Source organism: Brachyistius frenatus, unplaced genomic scaffold (assembly GCF_029030835.1).
Source record: "Brachyistius frenatus isolate BFR_SWC_R1_liver_20210118 unplaced genomic scaffold, ASM2903083v1 Contig_262, whole genome shotgun sequence".
Taxonomy (NCBI): Eukaryota; Metazoa; Chordata; class Actinopteri; family Embiotocidae; genus Brachyistius; species Brachyistius frenatus.
In genome coordinates, this window is record NW_027210861.1 from 420791 (window position 1) to 430816 (window position 10026).

Below are 10026 nucleotides of genomic sequence, written 5' to 3' on the forward strand. Positions count from 1 at the left end.
AGACCCCTTTAAAATTTTCACTCTTTGTTTCATTGCAGCCATTTGCTAAAATCAAAAAAGTTCACTTTATTTCTCATTAATGTACACTCAGCACCCCATCTTGACAGAAAAAAACAGAAATGTAGAAATTTGTGCAAATTTATTAAAAAAGAAAAACTGAACTATCACATGGTCATAAGTATTCAGACCCTTTGCTGTGACACTCATATTTAACTCACATGCTGTCCATTTCTTCTGATCCTCCTTGAGATGGTTCTACTCCTTCATTGGAGTCCAGCTGTGTTTAATTAAACTGATTGGACTTGATTAGGAAAGGCACACACCTGTCTATATAAGACCTTACAGCTCACAGTGCATGTCAGAGCAAATGAGAATCATGAGGTTGAAGGAACTGTCCAAGGAGCTCAGAGACAGAGTTGTGGCACGACACAGATCTGGCCAAGGTTACAAAATCATTTCTGTAGCACTCAAGGTTCCTAAGAGCACAGTGGCCTCCATAATCCTTAAATGGAAGGAGTTTGGGACGACCAGAACTCTTCATAGACCTGGCCGTCCAGCCAAACTGAGCAATCGTGGGAGAAGAGCCTTGGTGAGAGAGGTAAAGAAGAACCCAAAGATCACTGTGGCTGAGCTCCAGAGATGCAGTAGGGAGATGGGAGAAAGTTCCACAAAGTCAACTATCACTGCAGCCCTCCACCAGTCGGGGCTTTATGGCCGAGTGGCCCGACGGAAGCCTCTCCTCAGTGCAAGACATATGAAAGCCCGCATAGAGTTTGCCAAAAAACACATGAAGGACTCCCAGACTATGAGAAATAAGATTCTCTGGTCTGATGAGACCAAGACTGAACTTTTTGGCGTTAATTCTAAGCGGTATGTGTGGAGAAAACCAGGCACTGCTCATCACCTGCCCAATACAATCCCAACAGTGAAACATGGTGGTGGCAGCATCATGCTATGGGGGTGTTTTTCAGCTGCAGGGACAGGACGACTGGTTGCAATTGAAGGAAAGATGAATGCGGCCAAGTACAGAGATATCCTGGAAGAAAACCTCTTCCAGAGTGCTCTGGACCTCAGACTGGGCCGAAGGTTCACCTTCCAACAAGACAATGACCCTAAGCACACAGCTAAAATAACAAAGGAGTGGCTTCGGAACAACTCTGTGACCATTCTTGACTGGCCCAGCCAGAGCCCTGACCTAAACCCAATTGAGCATCTCTGGAGAGACCTGAAAATGGCTGTCCACCAACGTTCACCATCCAACCTGACGGAACTGGAGAGGATCTGCAAGGAAGAATGGCAGAAGATCCCCAAATCCAGGTGTGAAAAGCTTGTTGCATCATTCCCAAGAAGACTCATGGCTGTACGAGCTCAAAAGGGTGCTTCTACTCAATACTGAGCAAAGGGTCTGAATACTTATGATCATGTGATATTTCAGTTTTTCTTTTTTAATAAATTTGCACAAATTTCTACATTTCTGTTTTTTTCTGTCAAGATGGGGTGCTGAGTGTACATTAATGAGAAATAAAATGAACTTTTTTGATTTTAGCAAATGGCTGCAATGAAACAAAGAGTGAAAAATTTAAAGGGGTCTGAATACTTTCCGTACCCACTGTATATATATATTTATATATATATATATATGTTTACATATATAAATATATATATATATAAATATCTGTTTCTATGTGAAACACTGCAGGTGATTTTCTTACTGTGAAGCACTTTAATCTGCATTTCTTGTATGAAAGGTGCTCTACAAATAAAGTTTATCATTATTATTGTTATTATCATCATTAGTATTGTTATTATTATTATTGTTATTATTATTATCATTATTATTGTTATTATTATTGTTGTTATTATTGTTGTTGTTGTTATCATTATTGTTGTTGTTATTATTATAGTTGTTATCATTATTATTGTTGTTGTTATTGTTGTTGTTGTTATTATTATCATTATTGTTGTTGTTGTTATTATCATTATTGTTGTTGTTATTATTATTATCATTGTTATTATCATTATTATTGTTGTTGTTATTATCATTATTATTGTTGTTGCTGTTATTATCATTATTATTGTTGTTGTTATTGTTATTATCATTATTATTGTTGTTGTTATTATCATTATTATTGTTATTATCATTATTATTGTTATTATAATTATCATTATTATTATCATAATTATTATTGTTATTATCATTATTATTGTTATTATCATTATTATTGTTATTATCATTGTTATTATTATTATCATTTTTATTATTATTGTTATTATCATTAATATTGTTATTATCATTATTATTGTTATTATTATTATTATTGTTGTTGTTATCATTATTATTGTTGTTGTTATCATTGTTATCGTTATTATTATTATTGTTGTTGTTGTTATCATTGTTATTATTGTTGTTGTTATCATTATTGTTGTTATCATTATTATTGTTGTTGTTATCATTATTGTTGTTATCATTATTATTATTGTTGTTGTTATCATTATTGTTATTATCATTATTATTATTGTTGTTATTATTTTTATTATTGTTGTTGTTATTATCATTATTATTGTTGTTATTATCATTATTATTGTTGTTGTTATCATTATTATTATTGTTATTATCATTATTATTATTGTTGTTGTTATCATTATTATTATTATTGTTGTTGTTATCATTATTGTTGTTGTTATTATTGTTATCATTATTATTGTTGTTGTTGTTGTTATTATTATTATCATTATTATTATTGTTGTTGTTGTTATCATTATTGTTGTTGTTATCATTATTGTTGTTGTTATTATTGTTGTCATTATTATTATTGTTGTTGTTATCATTATTATTATTGTTATTATCATTATTATTATTGTTGTTGTTATCATTATTATTATTGTTGTTGTTGTTATCATTATTGTTGTTGTTATTATCATTATTATTGTTGTTATCATTATTGTTGTTGTTATTATCATTATTATTATTATTATTGTTATCATTATTATTATTGTTGTTGTTGTTATTATTATTAAATCAACACAACATCTCCGTGCTAACAGACATGCTGAGATGTAGCACGGTGCTAACCGGCTAATTAGATTAGCTCGTGTCCATTAAGAGACAACTGGTTGACAGTCAGTCGGGATTGAAGGAAAACATGACGACAATACGCCTTTATTATTATTATTATTATTGTTGTTGTTGTTATTAATATCTATGAACATGCTGTCGTGTTTGTATGAACAGGAGCGATCAGCTGACAGCGGAGCTAGCTGGCTACACATGCTAGCGCGTCCCCCGGCTGGAGGTGTTTGTCCTCTCAGTGTGTCCTCTCAGTGTGTCCTCTCAGTGTGTCCTCTCAGTGTGCACCCCGCTGGTCTGCTGAGGAACATCTTACCTGTTCGTGGCTGCTGCTTCGTGAGGATCTGCTGGAGCTAATGCAGCTAGCAGGCTAGTCGGCCAACGGTGACCGAAGAAGACCGAAGTTCAGTTTCACGACACGAAGAGACGAAGTAACGAAGTGGGACATCCCTCTGGAGGACAGCGGCATGTGTCCCAACACTACTGGTCCACGGAGGCCCCGGTGAAATGCTCCATCGCGGAGGACCGTGAGCTCTTCCAGTAGCACTCAGTAGCCGCTCCGCTAAACAGTGACGTGGAAAGGCTCTGCGCTCTCAACCTACCGTGATCGGTACAGCTGTGATTGACACGCTTCGAGACGTATCTCTCTGTGTCATATACGGCTTTAAGATACACGTGTGAATCAAATAATCACACTTTAAGTAATATTAGGGATTGTAATGTTTTTATAATGATATAAAATGACTAAAACAAGAACATTACTTGTGTTACAGAGAGATCAGGGCGGGACCAAAGTAGTAGTAGGGAAACAAGGTAGGTTGCGCTGCGTTGATGACGAAAGCAAGTCTGATTTCCATGGAGGAAGCCTCCTCAATGTAGTCCCACTGTGACGTCAGTCTGTCTTTATTTGTATATATTAAAACAAAAAAAGCCTAAAGCCTTATGATTCTGATCTGCATTTTATCTGTGCAGCATTATGATGTATTTTTCTGTCATTTTATTTTAAATCTTTTTCCCTTTCTCTGTTATCTTTCTTGAAACTATAATGCCAACAAATATGAAAATATTCTGAAACATTTGCACATTTTTAAGTTTTATTTTTTTAAGCTGAAATCTCTAATTTCCTGTAAACATTCTGGCCGTGCTGCAACACGCTGCTGTGATGTGTTCAGCTGCGTCTTATTTGCTGTAACTATCCTTGAGATGTGTCTGGAACTTCATAATTTACACTGCATGTCAAAAAACAAACACCAACACATGAACTCCAAGGAACTCTGTTGTAGGGACCTTTAATGTTCAGTTAAAATCAGTATAATTGAATTATAACTAAATTGAAGTGAACTCACTGTAGACCTCCAAAGGGTTGAGGTGAGCCTCACATCTGGGAGAGAGTTCATATCCTTTTTGAAAGCTTTGAGTTCTCCGAAGAGCACGATGGCCTCAATAATCATGAATAGGAATAAGTTTTCAAGGATAGGGAGACGGGTCAGAACCAAAACCTCCTCCAGACAGTCCAACACTCTGCTGGGGTTTTAAGGCAAAAAAAAGAAACTGGTGTTTCTCAACTGGTGGGTCATGACCTAAAAGTGGGGATGCACGGTTACAGCATGGGATGCCGTGTGCACCGTAGGCTTGGTGTTTAACTGGTTAAGTCGTTAAAAAGCACCGTTGCTAGGCAACACCAACGTGAACGGCGTCTAGAAGCCACAGAGGCTAACAGTTTATCAAGCTAACAGACACAGAGGGAAAAGATGAGGCCGTCGGGAAGGTCAACATGTTCTTCAGACGTAGGCTGTTATCTAAGTTATGACGACAAAACTCTACGTGAATAAAACTACAATATATCAGCTGAACATCCAACCAAACATGAACTTCCATGACCTCTGACCTTTCTGTAAACAAACACGTCACAACTGGTGAACTCGAGGCTGATAGAAAACTGAGTTGTGACGTGGTGAACACCACCAGGGGGCGCCGCTCATACGCACTCTTCTTGTGAATACGACAACATCTGAACGCAGCAAAAGTCCCCGAACTCCTCACCTCCTGTTGTCCAGGTTCCAGTCTGCTCAGAAGAAGAGTCATAAAAAAAAGGATGAAACCATGAACTTGTAAGCAGAAAGTCGAACGTCGAAAGGTTGTAAAAATGTAAAGCCGACGGTCCGATGGCCAGAAGCATTCATGTCTATGTTTGCTTTGTATTGGGTCGGTGGTCCAGGCTGCAGTCCAACGATATCTTATCTGTCTCTGTGGAGTCAAACCCATTTGCTCAATACACAGTACGGTTCTGTGTTTAAAGCAGGTACAATGTACCTGAGCCAGACCTCTGTTTGCTCTCTGCAAACTGTTTGATCACCTGTGGGATTTGTAATTGCAATACTTCATCTGCAAATATAGGCAAGTGATTTTTTTTTTCCATAGTAGCAGATACACGTGTGTCTCGAAGGCAATAACAGCACTTTGCTTTATATGTTTGTCGTGTACATATACATTTGTAATATTCTACCTACTAAAAAAAAAAACAGTACGTCTGTAAAACAAACACACAGACTGATTTACAGTAAATATCGCTGCCTAAAGAACCAACGTTACTCATCAAAGAAATAATAACTTTCTATGAAATTGTCTTTAATAACCCAGACTTTGTGTTGCATGTCCTCCTTCACACCCCCGGGTCTCCGTCCCGTCTCTGTTCAGCTGCACAGCAAACAACTGCATTTCTGTGGATTTCTAACTAAATCATCCCAACTAAAAATAAATGATATCAGTCTATTCATCATTAATTACAGAGAAGAAAATATGAGACATTCTTTCATTTACAACAGTTTCATTTTCACTCATTATGGAAAGATGGAGAAACCTGACTTTATCTAATATTTTATAATAATAATAATAATAATAAACATGTTGTATAAAAAGTGTTTTAAACCTGGAATATGCAGCAATCAGAGATTTATGTTGCTGACAGACCAGAACTTCCCCGCAAACCACAAACGGACATTTTCACATTCTGTGTGGAAGTTTTAGTCATTAAAAGTAAAGAGATGGTGCTTCTAAAAAATGTAGTTGGTAGTTTTTGATGTTTGATTGAACTTCAGAGAGATAAACCTGAATCAGGTCCACATCTGCTGAGTGTTTTTACTCATCAGGTAGTTTCTGAGTGTCTTGGAGAACTTGTTCTGTGGATTCAGGCTGACTGTGTGTCTTCGTGTGATCCCAGACGGACTCCATGATGTCGACATCAGGGCTCCACAAGCTTCAGGACTCCTTGTTCTTCATGTGGCAGTTCTGTATGACTCGGTGGGTTCGGCTGCTTCGTTCTGCAGCAGAATGAATGACCCGGTACTGCACGTCCCTCTGGAAGCCTCGAACACACCAACAGCTCCAGTTCACTAATGAGAGTTTAAATTAGCCACATAAGCCGCAAAGCAAAGATAATATCTCATCACATTTCTGGTATTGATTTTTTTCATTTGACAAAAATACATATTTAGATAAACAACTAAATGGGACTTACGGCCCTAAAGCCAGAACGACCGCTGTAATATTCCAGGAATCAACATGATTTTGAAGGAGTATGTGTGGCGGTTGTGTTCAGGGTCACATCTTGTCTCTGGGTATTGAGCGACTAGCTGCACAGTCAAATATGCAAACGTCTTTCATTTAGTTGCTGTGTTGTTGTTTTTTTAAACATTGCAATCGCTGAGAAGCATTGTGTCAATGTGGTCACAGGTGTAACAGAAAAACAAATACACCTGCATTTGATTTTTGGTCATTTTCATAGCAATCCTGCCGTGGTGGTCGGTTTTGCCGGCCTCTGGTTCCTCACTGTGTACACTCGTATCATATCTAACAGCTCACAGCTGTGTTAAGAATGTGTTAACACAAGTCAAACAAGTCTGATTAATAGGTCTCTTTGAATCAGGACAATTACGTCTCCGTACATTTCAATCTTCCAAGTCAAAGCACTGTCAGAGAAAAAAAGCAGCACCTTTGATTGCGTGTTGCTGCAGCATGTAAATCCTGCTTCTTCTCATGAGTGTAAATACATTGGCTGCCTGACTGTTGGTGTGTTTTTGAGGGAGACAGATAAAGGGACCGATTTGGGGTTCCCAGAGACAAAAGAGCCAATCATGTACCAGGAGCTGTGTGAAGTTGGAGAGTGCAACACCAGAACAACAACAACGGGTACTTTGCCTTTACTTTTAGATTTATTCAGAAGGCCTGGAGCTGGTAAAACTCCTCAGTCATGGACGATGTGTCCCACCCTCTTCACCATGTTCAGACCAACCATCATCCATCAGTGATGTCATCAACCATCAGTGATGTCATCGTTGGTTTGTGAACGTTATGAATCCTCCAGTTCAGATTCTGTCCGTCACCATCTTTGTTAGTTCGGAGCGGTTTGGAGCAGGAAGCGACCATATTTGGATGAGCTGGGGGAGGAGCCAGCGGTGGATCTGACAGATCTGATCGGAAACCTGACAATACTACGTCCCGCCCACCGATAGCTGTAACCTGACTGCACCACAGGCCTGTCAATCAAACAGACACGCCCCCAAAAACAGGTCTTCTTGAATCTTCTTTTCTAATGAATGAGGGATTATTTTCAGATGGACCTCCAGAAAACTAAGAAGAAGGAGTGACTTTAGCTAACAACACCGAGATAACTGATGGACACATTTTATTCACTTTGGATTTGATGAGAGAAGTTGAATGGGAGTCTATGGAGCCGGAGGCTTTTTGGAGCCGACCTCTAGTGGCACTCGCTGGTATTGAAGCTGAAGACACTTCTGGATCAGAACCATTTTACAGACCTGAAGCTACGAACTCTTTTATGAGGTCATGTGATGAGGTTCTAGTGCTACAGTGCTAGTATTGAGGTTGACCGGTTGGATAGAACAAACTCAACACTTTACCAACGAGACCAGGGTTGGAGTTTGTCAGAAAGTGACATGAATTACTTTAAAGAAACCTTTTTCGAACCACGTGGTTTTTCACGTCTGGCTGAGGTGAAACCCGACACTGAACCAGGCTCGTAGAGGACTGACAGGTGTTTGACTGGGTGGAGACTAAATGCTCCACTTATGGACACAGGAGGTCTTTACTGGCCGTGACCATCCAATTATCCATCCATCATCTAGTCCCACTTGATCCTGTAGAGGATCACAGAACAGCTTTAGCTGTGTGTGTGAGTGAGTGTGTGTGTGTGTGTGTGTGTGTGGGAGAGGGGGGAGGGGGGAGGGTGGGCACTAATCCATCACTTCCAACACACTTTATGTCTTTGCACTGTAGGAGGAGGTTGGACCACGTGGAGAAAAACCCACGCAGGTTTGAACCAACAACCTTCTTGTTGCTGACCAGGAAGCCACCATGACACCCAGCTGGTCACATCCTTCATCCTCTTTCTCTGAAGGATCAGGTGAGGAGTGGGACAGACAAACAGGAGACCCTAGAAAAATACTACTAATGAAATACATGTCCACAACTGGATCAGCTTTTAAAGTAACTGAGCACATGGTCGGTCGGTCAGTCGGTCAGTCTGTTGGTTGGTCGGTCGGTTGTCAGTCTGTCGGTCGGTCGGTCGGTTGTCAGTCTGTTGGTCGGTCAGTCAGTCGGTCAGTCGGTCGGTCAGTCAGTCGGTTGTCAGGCGGTCGGTCGGTCGGTCGGTTGGTTGGTCAGTCAGTCTGTCGGTCGGTCGGTTGTCAGGCGGTCAGTCGGTCGGTTGTCAGGCGGTCGGTTGTCAGTCTGTCGGTCGGTCAGTCGGTCGGTCAGTTGTCAGGCGGTCAGTTGTCAGTCTGTCGGTCGGTTGTCAGGCGGTCGGTCGGTCGGTCGGTCGGTCGGTCGGTCGGTCAGTTGTTAGTCGGTCAGTCTGTTGGTCGGTCGGTCAGTCGATTGTCAGTCGGTCGGTTGTCAGGCGGTCGGTTGTCAGTCTGTCTGTCTGTCTGTCGGTCGGTCGGTCGGTCGGTCGGTCGGTCGGTCGGTCGGTCGGGCGGTCGGTCGGTCGGTCTGTCGGTCGGTCGGGCGGTCGGTCGGTCGGTCGGTCAGTCGATTGTCAGTCGGTCGGTTGTCAGGCGGTCGGTTGTCAGTCTGTCTGTCTGTCTGTCTGTCGGTCGGTCGGTCGGTCAGTCAGTCAGTCAGTCGGTCGGTTGGTCGGTCGGTCGGTCGGTCGGTCGGTCGGTTGTCAGGCGGTCGGTTGTCAGTCTGTCGGTCGGTCAGTCAGTCAGTCAGTCAGTTGGTCGGTCGGTCAGTCAGTCGGTCGGTCAGTTGTCAGGCGGTTGGTTGTCAGTCTGTCGGTTGGTCGGTTGTCAGGCGGTTGGTTGTCAGTCTGTCGGTCTGTCGGTCGGTCGGTTGTCAGGCGGTCGGTTGTCAGTCTGTCGGTTGGTCGGTTGTCAGGCGGTCGGTTGTCAGTCTGTCGGTCTGTCGGTCGGTCGGTTGTCAGGCGGTCGGTTGTCAGTCTGTCGGTTGGTCAGTCAGTCGGTCGGTCGGTCAGTCGGTTGGTCGGTCGGTCGGTCGGTTGTCAGGCGGTCGGTTGTCAGGCGGTCGGTCGGTCGGGCGGTTGGTTGTCAGGCGGTCGGTCGGTCGGTCGGGCGGTCAACCGCTGACCACTGATGACTGCACTGTTTTCATCTCCTTATCTTTTACGGAGAGATTTTCTCAGCTCATCTCATCTAGGGCAACGACTCTCTTAAGTTTCCGGCTCAACCGACCAGTTCCTCAACACAACATAAACTTCTTCAGTTCACATGTTTGCTGCCAATCTGACATCGTTCAGTGATTGTAGAATATTTGTTAGACTGCTGCTTCAACTACTTTCAGTATTTCTAAAAGTATTTTTGATGAACTCCTAAACTGTAACTCTTCTGCAGCGAGCATGAATTTTGTTCTAACTTGCCAAATGACTTTTTCTCCCTCTCCAGGTGGCCTATAATCAGGCTTGTGTGACCACTATAAATAAT

The 10026-nt window shown here is 41.6% G+C and overlaps 1 protein-coding gene across 4 annotated transcripts in view; it reads right to left on the minus strand.

The window, feature by feature from the left end:
- The window catches only part of gbf1 (golgi brefeldin A resistant guanine nucleotide exchange factor 1), a 78966-nt gene extending 75315 nt beyond the window's left edge, over nucleotides 1–3651 (minus strand). For all 4 annotated transcript variants that reach the window (XM_069721365.1, XM_069721364.1, XM_069721363.1 and 1 more), the window contains exon 1: nucleotides 3384–3651. The gene's annotated coding sequence lies outside the window, so the exon portion shown is untranslated. The remainder of the gene's footprint in view (nucleotides 1–3383) is intronic.
- Nucleotides 3652–10026: the final 6375 nt, after the last annotated feature.